The 15,094-nt window shown below is 45.5% G+C and overlaps 1 protein-coding gene across 9 annotated transcripts in view; it reads right to left on the bottom strand.

Moving 5' to 3' along the window:
• Positions 1–15,088, bottom strand: part of CHD7 (chromodomain helicase DNA binding protein 7) — a 133,804-nt gene extending 118,716 nt beyond the window's left edge. For 5 of the 9 annotated variants that reach the window (XM_058830302.1, XM_058830312.1, XM_058830311.1 and 2 more), the window contains exons 1-2: positions 14,249–14,692; positions 12,034–12,137 (exon numbers count right to left, since the gene is read on the bottom strand). The gene's annotated coding sequence lies outside the window, so the exon portion shown is untranslated. Of the gene's footprint in view, positions 1–12,033; positions 12,138–13,157; positions 13,344–14,248; positions 14,693–14,973 lie in introns of those variants that run through there. The other 4 variants (XM_058830303.1, XM_058830305.1, XM_058830307.1 and 1 more) reach the window with 4 other exon arrangements.
• Positions 15,089–15,094: the final 6 nt, after the last annotated feature.

The raw sequence follows: 15,094 nt of genomic DNA, 5'->3' as shown, positions 1-15,094 counted from the left end.
TCTGGTTGTAACCCCTTAAAGGAGTAAAAAAAAGAAACAAACACTGATAATACTAAATGCTATAGCACACAGTACATCTCTAGATGTACTCAGTACCTACAGTGGGTTTTAAGTTCATTTTTTTAACAACTAAAAAAAGTGTGGTTTTAATAACTCAAATTGAAGTTGTGTTATACGCTGAAATTTTAGGAATACTGAACTTTTATTAAAACAATCTTTTTATATTTGAAGGAAATAGACTTAAAAACAGCACTAAGTGGTGAAAAAAATAAACTTTTCATTCTTTTCCTGATTTAAACAGCAGCTGTAAAAGATAATATCAGCTCAAAGCACTGGCCTGAAGCTTTACAACTGTTATAAAAAGGTACTTAAAATAACTACAACATATTTAGGTTAAGCACTTAAAGGAATTACTCGAAGACTGAATTCAATCCTTGGTTCCAATCCACAAGTCATTGTGCAACATCTTAGCTGCTGAAAACAAACCCTCTCTATTACCTATAAAGTGGGGACCATGCCCATCTCCTGAACTGGGGGAACAGAATTTTCCCTCTGCAAATACAGAAGGCACGGTCATTGCTTTTAGAAGCAATGGAAGAACTCAGTCTCTGCAACTTTCAGCCTACTCCTGCTTTCTCCAATCCATGGAAGGTTCTGCTGCCATTCTGTGCTGAGCACAGCCCAAGCTTGAAGGCAGCAGCATATTTCCAATGTAGACCTTCTGCTAGACCTCTGTCAGAGACAAAGCAGAAGCCAGTGGTTTATTTTCAAGGACTCTAAATGTCAAAGTTTTCATATGTACAGTAAAACTCACCATAACACCCAGATCACACCCAACAGATAATCTGTTTGGCTTCAGTTTAGTTTAGTCAGGTTAAATAACTGACTAAACTAAACTAAATTCCATACTTGATATGGAAGAAAAACCTGACAGAAAATGTGAGTCAAAATGGCTACTAGCACAGAGAGTACACTCTGAACTCTTCCTACTGCTAAGCCAAAGTTCAACATATTATGGCAGACTATTTGGCAGTTTGTTCAACAAACTGTATAGGACAAGGAGGAAGCTTATGGTCCCTAAACTCAATACACAAAATACAGTTGTTTAGAATTTACTCCTAAAAAAAAAAATTTAAAGGAGGAAGACAAATTCTGAAAATAGCACACTCTTCAGACACAGACTCTAAACATTTAAGACAGATTTTTTAAAAATTTTTTTAACTGCTGAATGTCAGACCAAGTCTCCTTTTAAGGATGGTATTTATCTACTACACAAGAGCAGTAGCAAGACAGAATTAACACTTGGTAAAGAACCAAGATCCTCTGCCGAGTGCTGCTTGGTAATCAGCAACTATTACACATCCCAATACGGCAGACACAAAGCACATCACTAGGAACCTGGCACACCAATTTGGAGTAGCACTCCGGATCCTGACTTCCAACCACCTGCACAGGTCACTAGCCTTGAAAAGAAGAAAAACCATCCATGCACTCAGAAGTGCATGAACTAAACAGATATTTTGCCTTCTAACACTTCCATGTGTAATTAAAACAAGGAGCATCACTCACTGGAACTGAATGTACTTTTTCTTATAGTACAGCAGAGCTATATGCTCAAAATTTCTCCTGCTCTTTCAGAGCAAGCCTTGTCTGTATACCAGCAACAGTAAGCATCCCTCACTGCTCCTACACCTTGGGGTTTTTTTTTTTGAGGCAGTGCTTAAGTTCCTTTTAAGCCCTTCCTGTAGCAATGCCTACCACACCAGACACCTCCAAATGTAATCCACTGGAATAAGCAGCCTTTAAATTAAGGTGTTGTAAGGTCATATAGCAACAAGATGATCGGATTAAAGAGGAAGTGGAGTTAAGTTAATACTGAGTCACTATTTTAAGTTCTGTGTTCAAGACAACAGCATGATAGCCTTTCAAGTACAAACCAGTCTTCAAGCAGGATGGCTGAAGAGCTTTCCTATTGAAAAAACACAAAAAAAATTTATTTCTTGTCTAAATCTGAACCTGAAATGAAGGACAACAACTCATCAGACAGACAAGATCTGGTCCCAGAGACAGATGTTTTACAGCTGTCCTTTGGGCTTCCTAAAGCCCATTAGAGCTAGCACATACAATTCCTAATGTAAACAAGCTGCTTTTAGTACAATATTCACTCTGAACACACACAACGCTAGTCAGGGCCACCACTCCTCACAGTTTGCACCAAGTGCAGCTTACAATGCCCATAAGACAGAATTTGTAAATCCCCTCTCCTGCACGTCCTGCCATCCCCTGTAGATCCTGAAAAGGAATTTTTTAGATGTAAACCCAAGGAAAGGAATCTAGAAGGTGCACTACATGAAGGTTTGGGTTTTTGTAACTATGGCAATAATTTACCTTCTATTAATACACATACCCAATAATAACCAAAATCTTGAGAAAAACAGGAAGGAAAGCATGAGCTTCCACTCTTCCACCTGTCAAGAAGTCTCTTTCTGCCACACTGCAGGCAATATACACAAATAATCTGACAAAAAAGCCAGGGCTCTTCAGATAGCAAGCAGCTTCTAATGCCTCATTGCTGCTATGCTGAAAGAGTTACCTCAAGCTGACAGGTGGATTGAGCAGACGCTGCAGCCAGAATCCTGGACTTTTTGTAAGGTGTTCATTCCTCTGCTAAGCTACAGTGTAAATTGCCCATTTCTCTCTCTGGAGAGCAGCAAGAGCACAGTATTACAGAAGTGACTAAGCAGCATGTTATTTGACTTGCAATGTACTTTTTTTCACTGATTTTAACAAGTAGGATTGCATTCATTTCACTATCAGAAAGCTTAAGACTATGATAGGAAGTAACAGCCTCAGCCACCTACTAGGACCAAGCACTCATACCATCTCAAACCAGCAGGAAAATGTAAATAGTTGGGAATACTCTGAATAATGGAATCCACTGAATTACTGACTGATGAAACTTGATGACACTGAAACAACACTGACTTGATAAAATTTCAGACAAATTGACTCAAAGCTGATGAACCTAATGCAGGATTTCAAGTTTGAAAAAAAAAACCCATAAAATAATAAAAAAACCACCCCACAACAAATCACCAACCCGAAACCAACAACAACCCCCTCTCTCCCTTTCTTGCAAATAAATTGTTTCAAAGATTGAATACTTCCCATCTGAAAGAGCAAACAAGTTATTTACACATTGGTAAAACTTTTAGGCTTTTGTATTTGTATTTGAAGAGGAAAACTGATTTCTGGGCAGAAGATTATTAATTCTAACAAATTGTTATAACTGTTGCTATAACATACAATCCATAGCATCAACGGAATAAACAAATTTTAATATCCATTTTAACTCAGGCCAGCACATTTTTCTTTTCCTGTCCTTTGCTTCACAGATGATTACTCTATTTCTCTTTCTCCCATGAAGGTTCCCAGGCAACTGATCCAATCCACTTGCTCACTGCCACCAAAATGAAAAGATGAAAAGGGCTTGCTGCTCTCCAAGCCAGCGGCCCCCCTCGTCCTTAGTACCAGCTCTGGTGTTCATCAGATCCTTTTATGAGCCAGTTTGATTCATTACAACAGCAAAATGCTCTCCATTTTACAGAGTTATTTTTCTGCCATTTTGGTGAACTAAAGTGGCTCAAAGAAGGACCTGACAAGCACTGCTGCCGAAAAAAAGTAGCAGAGCCATGTGGTTGTGAGGAAGGGTGCAAGGGGACAAAGGCAGAGAGGAAACTTCCCCTTTCAGAACAATGTCTGGTTAAATTAGCTCACTGAATTTCTCAAACCATACCCTGACTTACAAATGATTAGATGGGCCACAAGACAACATTCAACAGCTTCCAGCTATCTTTAGAGCTACATACAAAACACTTACCATACCAAAAAGAAAAAAAAAATAATATATATATATATATATAATATATATATATATATATAAGAAAAAAAGTTCTCACAAATATAATATCAAGATAAGGATACCCTCAATGAGGAGATTAAAGAAAGCTTGGGAGATTTCTCTCTAGTTTGGGGGGACTTGTTTTTTAATTTAAAAAATGAGCAAACAAAAAAAAACAAAAATAAACAAAAAAACAGAGATCCAAACAACCTGGAAACAACCACCAACCTCAGTAAACATTATGATGGCCAAACAAGTATTTTGGATAAGTAGAAAAGAGCAAGAACTTTTGTCACCGGTATCCAAAATAAACCTACCATAGGACAGCTCTTGTGTGCCTAAGAGAAATACTTTGAGGGAAGGAGGCAGTCAAGCCAACAAGGTGCAAGCAGGTGCTACAACTGCCTAGTCCCCAGGTTTTCTGCCCAGTGATTTCTGTCCATGGATCAATCTGCCTCCTTGTGTGATGAACTGCCTGCTGCGGATGTACTGTTTCACTCCAGCAGAGAGAAGCCAAGGTGTATCAAATGTATCACTCCCACAGCCACATTGAATCGATCTCACTCTTCAAAGTTCACTGCCTACCTGGAGGCTCCTCAACACAGAAACAGCTGCTTTCAGTATACACTGAAGAGAAAAAGCATCCTGCCCCAAAACACTGCCATTGTCACACCTTGTCAAATTAGAGAAGGGGTTTTCAGCCTTTCTGACCCTACCAGCTTCTCACCAAAAATCTTAATGTAGGGCAGCCACAGAACACGCCACCAAACTCCAAGTGGCACACAGGCACACAAAGGAAGATGGCAGCAGATCCCAGAAACCCCACCAGGTGATAAGTTCGGGCACACAGCCCACATCTCAGCTGACACTAATATCCACCTCTAAGAACCCCTCCTAGTCCAGTTCCTTGGACAGCCCAAATCTGCATTGCCCAACCAGCCCCACACTGCACAGTCCAGTTGTGCCACTGGTCATGCGACAATCTCAGGGAAGTCACATGTGAACCAGTGACAAGCCAAAGGTTGTCCATCTAGAGAGGCAGGCAGAAAGATAAGTGTTCCGGTTTCTCTTGAGAAGACAGGGAAAGGTGAAGAGAAATCAAGGAGATTAATCTTTTAAACCACAATGTTAGGGAAATTTCTTATGAGAAGAGCTATGGAAGCAATTGTCTTCACCTGCCATCTTTTCTGTAGGCAAGGTTTTATTTTTTAACCTCACAAAATTAAGTCGGCATGGCTTGGGCAGGGGGTAGCAGGGGAGTGTGAGGCCTTAACTTACCTCCCTGAGAACTCACAATTCAAGAATTCAGTCACCTTAACCACAGCATTTCTCTAATTCTAGCCATGGTAAGTGAAAAGCCATACAAACACCCTCCTTCCATTTTTCCTTTTTTTTTTTTTTTTTTTAATAGTTTCAGTACAACATCTAATATGCTCAGCTTCTAAGACTACTATGTACTACAAAGATTCTCGGACCCAAGCTGTAAGACATGTTTCTGTTCCAGTTCTGCCTTTAACAAGCCAATTCTTCCAATAGCTGTGCCATTGCTATGAAAGAACCCCTTCCTTCAGCATGGCTGCCACCAGGTTCAAATCCTGTTTGAACTAAAAAAGTATGTTCACTAAGAGTCACTTCTGTGACAGAAGACTGCATGGGCTGGCAAATACTGCAGAACTGTAGTAAGGAGAAATGCAGGTGAAACAGGTAAATTTTTTTCAGTAACCCCTGTAAAGGTTACAACAGAATTAAAGAAACACGTTTCATTAACTTCTGTAAAAAAATAAAGAACAAAAAATGAAAATGACAATGTGCCTTTGTAGAGATCAATACAGAAATAAGGGGGAAGTGAAACTGAAGCCTGCTTATTCACTTCCCCCCAGTGAAAGAATGATGATTAAAGTAAAGATGAGTGAGGCTGTACCCCACTTACTGAGCTGAGTGAATGCAAAGCATAGCGGACACCTCACAATGGTACTGATAAATAAACTGAATTACTTAGCAGTTCTCTCCCAGACTAACATCCTGAGGCAGTCCAGAAACCCCTATTTAACTCATTTTCTGAATGATTCCTTCCTAAATCAAGAGAGATATTAAATTGCTCACTATAAACTCTCAGTTTAATTCTCCACGGTTAAAACAACTCAAGGCAAGAATTATACTCTTAGTGAGAGTCTCCCTCATCAGAGTTTAAAGGAATCTCTGAACTCACATAAGCACTGGCTGATACGTCAGAGGGCCTTCCTTTAAGCCATCCTGACACAACTACACCACCCTGTGAGGCTGTCTGGTCTTTCCAGGAACTAGCAACATAGCCCCAGTACATCTCAAACAAAGAACTGGAGATGATGAGCTGCCTGCTTTTTGCCTTCCAATAAACCACCAAATCCAGCAAGCAGCTACTTCAGTCCAGAAGCAACACAAACCAGAGCACATTCTCAAAAATCCATAGGACTTGCCTAGATATATACCAGATGAGAAAAAAAAATGAAATCATAATCTTAGATCTCACTTCAAAATAGTAACTGCAGTTATGGTTGTTTCAGTATTTCTTATTCCACATGAGAAAACAATAAGCATTAAAATATAGAATTTCAAGCAGCAGGATACTTGGGATGCCTGATTCCTGGACTTCAGATAGGCTCTCCTGTCCAGGAACAGGTAAGGTTTTGCAAACATTTGTTATACCCTGAACAGGTAACTAAGATGCATCCTTGAAATCTACCAGTCTCTCAACTTCATGTGCTTTTATCTCAGCCTTATCAGAATGATTTTTGAACTTCTGTTAGCCTCATCATTACTCTCGTTCCGTCAATCCTCCTTCTATTGAGCATTACAAACCACGTCAGTTGTATTGCCTTTCTGGCTGTTAATCTTCAACTTGGAGAAATACTAAACTGCCATTCTCTACAGTACAGACTGACATGCACTTCCCTGCAAGACATTTTACCAAGTAGCATTTCAGCTTTGGATTTCAATCTCAACAGCTACATTGATGGATCCTCTTTGAAGCAAAGAATATTTTCTCATAACTTGTCATCAACTCAGACTTCTCACTTACTGGCTCATCCAAGTTAATACCAAAGGCTTGAACCGAGTTTCTCAGTTTTTACTATGTAAGAGCTTGTTTCACATTTCTCCCAGTACAGTACCACCTACCTCAATGCTTTCTATGAAGATTTTTCCCATGTTTTGTCCTGTTATTGGTGTCTAAACTTCTAAAATTTCAGCTCAGCTTTAGTCTTCACCTGAATTCTCTCCCAGAGAATGACCAGTATTCCTTTGCACGTAGCGACTACCCACTTAACAAATCCTGTTTACCCTGTAAATAAATCCGTAGGCTTCCTATTTTAAGATCGAGGACAAAAGTGCCTTTATTAAAGTCTTCCTTGGCCTTGCTCCACATTCTGATCTGCTTTACCACTGATCACATAGTTCCTGGTCTCCAAAGCTCCCCTATTTCTTTCAGAAATATTACAATTCCCTCAAGAGCTCCTCCCCACACTCGAAATTTCTCTTCTTGGCAAGGGGTAGCCCACAATGGCTATGTCCATTTCAAAATTGTCATGGGACTAGACCGTCCCCACTCACAACTACTCAGTGCACAGGCCAAGAGTGAGCAGTACAGCTCTATCTATCCAATATTAAAAGATGGGGGGAATGTCACTTTCATGAAAACAAAACTTGAAACAAGAGAATTTTCCTCTTCAAAGGTCATGGAAAACCTTTGGGAAGCTGCCAGCACACTGCAGCAGCCCCATGCTCTGGCTGTCTGCTGCTGGCCATCCCCGTGCCATGACAGCATCCAGGGACTACCATGAGACTTCATCAAGCTTTGGCGCAGCCAGCCAGCCCTCCCCACACCAGCTTAGGCATCCTCCATGGTTTGGGTAGAAAGAAGCATTATTAGGAGTTGAAACATATGTTTATTTTGCCACATATCCTAATTATTCAGGGCTGGCAAAAAACCACAACTCCACTGAGCAAACAGAAAGCAGTATGAATTGGAAAAAAGATTAAAAACCCAACAGGAAAGGCACAACCTGAAGAGGAACAAAATCTATGGGAAAGCTGGGGGGAGGGGAGTAGAATGGGCAGGAAGGAGAAATAAAAAGTTTTGTTTTCAGAGGAGGACTGTCTCTGCTGCACAGAAGGAATCATACTTTGTACATCTGATGTACACCTCCACAAAATGTTTTAAGTGACACTTACTTTGTAGATAGAGATTAAAATAAACTATGGGAAGGTCAATTTCTTTCAAAATCATCAAGAATTTTTAAAGCTACTACCTGTTGACGTTCTAGCAGTAAGCAGAAAACCCAGCTGAACAGCTTAAAAAGTGGCTCAAGGACATTAAAACAAAGTACTTCCAAAATGATCCAGCACTGGATTTGTCACATGCCAGCTACTCACAGGCAAGTAAGTTGCTGTATTGCTCTCCCCAAACACAAGCTCATATTTAAATGAAACCTGAACAGAATAACCTCCAGGATCAGGACCATATATGTGAAATTTTATTTTCCCCTCAGAACCATTAGGAAGAGGGCAGACATTTTGGCTGCAATGACTTTTTCCAGACAATTGATTCCCAAAGTTATTTATTCCCCACCATTCCCCTCAAGGCCCTCTCGTCACAGCAATTGTCAGAGGAAGGTTGGACTCAGCTCCCATGAAAGCCAGGCAAAACCACACCCAAAATAGCTATATAGGTCACTACAGAGCAAAGCCAGCCCTACATCATGCCAGCAAGGGCTTCTGGTTAGTCCCCATATGCCAATAAGGTTTCAAAGTCATGCATTACAATGTTCTACTAAAACAGTAGCTTATATGGTAAGTGCAATCTTTTATTGAATTCCAACTTTTAAAAGAAAATGCTTCAATTAAGTTGTATCCCTCCTTTCATGTTTTTTCCCCCACTTTTTTAAGGAAAATGCATTTAGCATAAAGGCAGCAAAACAACCAGAGAGTTTAGAAACTGCTACAGAGCAGCATTCAGAGGAGAACCCAAGTGGCACCACAAAGATCCTTGGTTTTGGCTTGGCTTCTTCTAGGTGCATATTTACATCTCAGAAAAGTCACAATGTTGGAAGCTAAGAGCTAATCAGCTTTTATATACTTAAGAATACCCTTAAGAGCTTTGTTGTCATATTTGGGCTCTTGGAATGTGTCCTTTAGGTCATAACCTCCTTTTTATTTTTTGCTTCATGCCTTCCAACTTCATTTTCCAAGAAAGGCTTTCAGTGCACAACTACTATGTGGTATTTCCGTGACCACTGATCTTGGGTAAGATGTGAATCACAAAGTTAGTCAGATTGTGCAGGTGGAAGGAAATCAGAAAGAAAACTTCCATTAGGTTTTAGTATCTCATCAGAACCCTAATAAAAACATGGGATGTTTCTGCATATTGTACCTCACTCCTTCCTCTGAAAGAGTTATAAAAATTAAACCATAGTTAGAGTTTCCCTTTGCCTTTTTATCACTGCTACAATATAAACAGTATTTAAGACTTTCTTCCTTTAAAATCCAGAAGTTTGTATTTGTTTGTATTTGCTAATAAGCTATTCATGAAAATATAAATGATGGGAAATGATGGAATTAATGTCTGTCCTAATGATGAAGCTAAATTGATAGCTAAAGGGTGAAGCTAAATTAATACAGTAACTTTTCTGTTGGAAAAGTGAAGGCTAAAGCCTCACCTACACACAAAAGACTCATTTATCAGAAAGACAGTTTAATTATTTACTAAAATTTGCAGTTTTCTCTTGTATACAGGGAACATTAAAGTAACATAAAAGTATCACCTGTGTTACTTATGGGCATCAGTTAACCAGCTCATAAATCTGAGCATTTAGTGATTTGTTCACAGTGGACAAACACGTAAGGTTTTGGAAGTGAGGATTTAAGGGAACTGGGGGAAGGAAGACCTTCAGACACACATACCACTTGTCACACAGCTGCCTGTACCCTTGCTAGCCACACACATTTCTTTGAATAACACCAGATTCACAAGAATAAATACTAAGCAGCACATCCTAAAGGCTTTCCATCTGAAAATTAATGTAAAAATGAGTGGGAAATAAGGGATAGAGGTAAGGCACAGGATTCAAGGAGACACCTGCATTTATTTCCACCCTCTTTCTTTCTGGTTACTTTTGTCCACCTCCTCCCACCTTAGCAACCTCTACCTATCACACCATACACTACAAACAAATCCAAACCCCAAAGAACCAGCTGCTATAGGAGGCCTTGGATACGGCAAAACACAGCCTCACCGCCACACTTCAGCAGCTCTGGGAAAACCTGAGAAGCCCCTATTACTCAGTCCTTTCCAGCTTTACAGAAAATCATGTCCAGGTTGTCTTTGTTTAGGTTTGGTTGTATCCCCACGCTGCAGGTTCTCCTGCCCGCAGAGCTGCTGTCCGTGGGGCACAGACCTGGCACGGAGCCTCTCTGTGTGCCGGGGCAGGACAGGCCCACTGACCATGACACCCACCCACCCACACCAAGCCCAGACTGAGCAGCACATCCTTCTTCAGTACACTGCCTGTAGCTTCACCATCGGCCTGGCCCACCTGGACTCACAAAAAACTCATTTCGTGTCTTATAAAAGTTCTAACATTATTTGAGTGTTAACGGGAAATACTGCAAACATTCATCAGAAGCTTTTCAGTTCAAAACAGTAAATAGCTCACATGGAAAAAAAATGCATTCAGGTTAACTGACCCCTCTACATGGACAGGGAAACCTTTACATTGCTCCTTTGACACAACTTCTCAGGTTTCTGCATCAACCAAATCCAAAAGGAACTGGTCACAACTGAAATCTCCCATCACTGAACAGAGTTTCAATTGCAACAGAGTACTCTACCTCATTTTTACTGACATTGTTACAATGCAACAACCCCAGAAAATTTTGTTTTCCTAAAACGACTGTGTGATCCTTGCCCGTGAACAAAACTTTCTTTCTTTCTTTACTGAAGAGGCAATAAAATAATTTTGGGTTACAAATATGAGGCTTTTTCCCCTGTTTAAATAACTTAACCAGGATTTACAAGCATTAACAGAAATGTCATCACATTGCTAAATATTTAGTACAATATTTGGTCAAATATGATTATCCAATTAGTATCAGTGAATCAGTAATTCAGTTACACTTGTAATCACAAGCATTTAATACTCTTCTAAGAGCCTGTGCAATGGCTTTAATAATGATCTTTATAAATTTCTTACTAAAAACAGCTCAAGAGACTGAAAATAAGCAGTTCAGGCTAGCAGAAAAAGACAGGACAAGTCGTGTGAGTCTGTGGCATTCACCAATACTTTAGTAGAGGAAATTTTGTTTCATAAAACTGTTTCAAATTTCACATTATGTCTAAGACCAAAAATAATTACTTTTTCCAAGCAGCTGTGGTTTTAACCTAGAGGAAAATAGTACACTATCAAAAGGATCTCTGCAAAACCCTGAGCACATTTACAACACCAAACAAGAAGAAACAAGCAATACTCCCCACTTTTAATAGCTGGAGATAGGAAAATACACAGAATGTAATTGTTCTGATCACCTGTTACAAACCTCAGAGAGAAATGGTTTATTTTCCCCCAGATCTTATTTTAGAAGTGATGACTAGAATTTTTCTGCTGCTGTTGTAAAGGCAGACCTCTTCAAATGAGCTCTCTCTATCACCTCACCATTAAGTTTGTAAGTAACCCGGACCCATCTAAATTATGGTCTATGCTGAGCAATGTGATTTCTTTCGTTATTATTTTTATTTTGTTAATAAGAAAAAAAAAGTGTTGGAAACTTTCACAGTGGAAACTAGAGAGCTTGGAAGTTCCTCTCTTAGCAGCACCCAGCAATGGAGAGGAAAGTGTTCTGTATACGTGCCCCAAGCATCCAGCTACATTTAGCTTTCAGCCTTTTTATTATCATTGTCAATGAATGGGCCCCAGTCAAATTAAAGCTGCCATTTTAGGTTAAAGACTGGAGAGCCTCTGTTGTGCAACAGCGAGACAAAAACACTCCAAGCGACAGATGCAGCACTCTCATTGGAAAATGATGGATTTCAACTTTTATAAAAAAAAAAAATAATAATTACGGATCATGCTTTTTAATATGAATTATATATTGATACTCACACATTACCGCAAACTAACGGGATTTATAATTGGGAAAAATCAGCTACCCATGCTGCTAAGGTCATAGTCATTAAGATTTTTTTGCCGTCGTTAGAATGGATGATCTGTGAGGAAATGAACAGAAACATTTTTTGTTCAACTTGCTTGTTTGTACCTCCGCTAGTCCCGTATAACACGAGAAAAGAAAAAAAGGAAAAGGGGGGGTGGGGGGGGGGGGGTGGGGGAAACGGCTAACACATTCTCCCGAAAGCCATCTTCCAGGATAAACACTGCCCGCGATCTGCTTTGATGAGAGTAAAAATCGAGACGAACATCGACACAGAAACAAACTTATCGCACCGAGGTTATTCTGATATTCCCCAAGCCAAACATCCGCGGAAGCCCAAGTAGCAGGGGAAATTAAAAAAAAAAAAAAAAATTAAAAAAAAAAATAAAAAAAAAAGGCTGCTCACAAATGGAAAAAAAATCGCTCTTTTATGTACTGGGGAGGCACGCTCGGCCCCTTCCCAAACGAAAACAAAGGCAGAAAGTGGATAAGTGCCGGAGAGTTGCGCGGCGCCGCGCGGCCCCGCAGCGGACAGGGAGCTCCCGGGCATCCATCGCTACTTTCCTTTTGTCCATTGTCTGTTTAAAAAACAACTACTTTAAACCCGGGCGTGAGCGGGCTGTCGGGGGGAGCCGGGGAAACCGGCTCCATTTCCATCCCGTGCCCCACGGCCACCCCCTTCCCCAGCACCCCGACCCGCCCCCCCCGGACACCCACCCGCGAAGACCGGCCCGGCAGCGCGGGGCGCGCCCGGAGGGGCTCCCCCGGCGTGGGAGCGCGTCCCCTGATTTAGCGCTACCGGGATAAATGAAGGCAACGTAATGATGGCTGCTCATTGCCTGCAGCGCCTTCTCCCTGAGACTCACTAACAACCCTGCCCCCCTCCCCCCGCCAGCGCTCTCTCTCACACACCCGCGCACACGCACAGGCGCTGCCCGCTCCCCGCCGCCCCGCACGCAGCGCCCGCCGCCGGCCCCGCTCCGCTTCCCACCGCGCCCCGCGGACCGAGCGCGGCCGGCCCCCCCTCCTCGCTCCGCGCCCTGACCGCTTTGGCCTCAAACCACCTTTTTCCGCTCACCCTCAAAATGGCCCGGAACGGGGTGGGGGGGAGCGCGACGAGGGGAGCGCCCCGGCCCCGACCCCATGTGCGCGGCGGCGGCGGCAGAGCCTCCCTCCCGACCCGGCTCCGCGCCGGCGGAGCGAAAGGTACCCGGTGGGGTGAAGCCCCTATTATGCGGCGTCCGCCGGCACCGCTCCGGCTGCCACGGGTAGCGTTCTCCCTTCCCTTTCCGTCCCCTCCCTCTTTCCCCCGCTCCCCTTTCTTCTCCGGCCGCCGGGGAGCGCCGGCCGCCCCCTGCCCCCTCCCGGTGCCGCCGGGGCAGGACGATCCCCCCGCCGCGCGCACCGGCGGCCGGAGCGGCACCTCGTGCTCCCGCCTCCCTCCTCCTTCTCCTCCCTCCCCGCCCGCCTTCCTGCCGCCCGCCGCCACCCACCGCCCGGCCTCCGCTGGGGGTGCCCCCGCTGCGGCCCGGCCCCGGCCCCGGCGACCCATGTGCCGGCGCGGAGCGGGGAGCGGGGCGGTGCCGGGCCGAGCCGGGCCGGGCCGTGCACGGCAGGGAAGCGCCCTCACTTTGTTAGCGCTTGTTGTGCCGCCGCGGCCGCCGGGAGCCGTCAGCGTGGTCAGCGGGGGAAGCGCTCCCGCGGCCATCCCGGCCGGCGCTGGGCCCCGCCGCCCCCGCCGCGCAGTTTCGCTCAACTTTTCCCGGATTTTTAGTCACCCTCCAAACTTGCGGAGAGGAGCGCAGGGGGGAGAAGAAGGGAAGGGAAAGGGGAAGGGGCGCCGGCGCTCTGGCTCCCCGGTGCCCTCCCCTCCCCCGAGGCGAGGCAGGCGGCCGGCCGGCCGGCCGCAGCACAACAAAAAGCCATTTACACCCGGGGAAGTGCCCCGCTGAGACACCCCCCTCAACACACACACCCCCCCGCCCCGCCTCGCCCGGAGCCGCGGCAGGGCTCAGCATCCCCCACCCCCCCGGACCGCCGCCGGCAGCGAGCACCCCCGCGCCGCTCCGCTCCGCCGGGGACAGAGACCTGCCGCGGGTCCCCTGCTCCATGGCCGGCGCCCGCCCTCCCTCCCTCCCTCCGCGCCCAGCGAGGTGCGGGGTCACTCACCGGGCCGGTGCGTGGCCGTCGGGGACCGGTGTCCCCCGCTCGCTCCCTCGCTGCCCTCCGCCGAAGGGCCGGGGAGGAGGAGGGGACACGCTCCGGAGTTGGTGCCGTCGGCCGGGGGGGGCGAGGCGGGGTGCGGGTCTCGCACACAACACACACGCACACAACACACACGCACGGAGTTGCTCGCTCGCACCGGGGCTGGGCTAAGAGGGGAGGAGGGGGATCCCTGACCGGGGCGGGCAGGCGAAGGAGGGGTGGAAGGGAGGGGAGGGAGAGGAAGGGTCAGCGCGGGTCTCGGGTAGTTTCGGGGTCTCCGCCGGCTCCGCTTCGCTCCTTTGTGTAATTTCACTCGATTCAAGTTTAATCCGATAGTTCCCGAGCGAGCGAGCGCGCCCGCCGGAGCCGAGCCGAGCGCGACACCAGCCAGCCAGGCGGCTGCCGCCCCCTGCGCCCGCCCGCCCCCGCCGCCTCCCTCCCTCCTTCCTCCCTCCCTCCGCCGCCACAAGGCGCGCCCCCGACACCGCCCCCTCCCCGGGGGCGAGCGCCGCCGAGCGCCCCGCCCCCGCGACGTCACCGCCCCGCCCGGCATAATTTATGCAACGAGGAGAGAAGGGGGGAAAAAGGAAAAAAAAAAAAAAAAAGAGGAGGAGGAGGAGGGAAAAAAAAAAATAGGAAACCCCCCCCCCCTCCCCGCCCCGGGCGGGGGAAGGGCGGGGGTCACTAACCTGCCTGCGCGCAGCCCGCCAGCGCCCCGCCGGGGCTCCGGCCGCCCGCCGGCCGAGGGAGCGCGGCCGCGGGGCACGGCGGGGCACGGCGTCTTCCGTGCGCTCCCCCGGCGCTCCGCTC

The sequence above is a fragment of the Poecile atricapillus genome, chromosome 2 (assembly GCF_030490865.1).
Source record: "Poecile atricapillus isolate bPoeAtr1 chromosome 2, bPoeAtr1.hap1, whole genome shotgun sequence".
Taxonomy (NCBI): domain Eukaryota; kingdom Metazoa; phylum Chordata; class Aves; order Passeriformes; family Paridae; genus Poecile; species Poecile atricapillus.
Note: the sequence above shows the minus strand (reverse complement) of the source record. Positions and strands in the feature narration are given on the sequence as shown.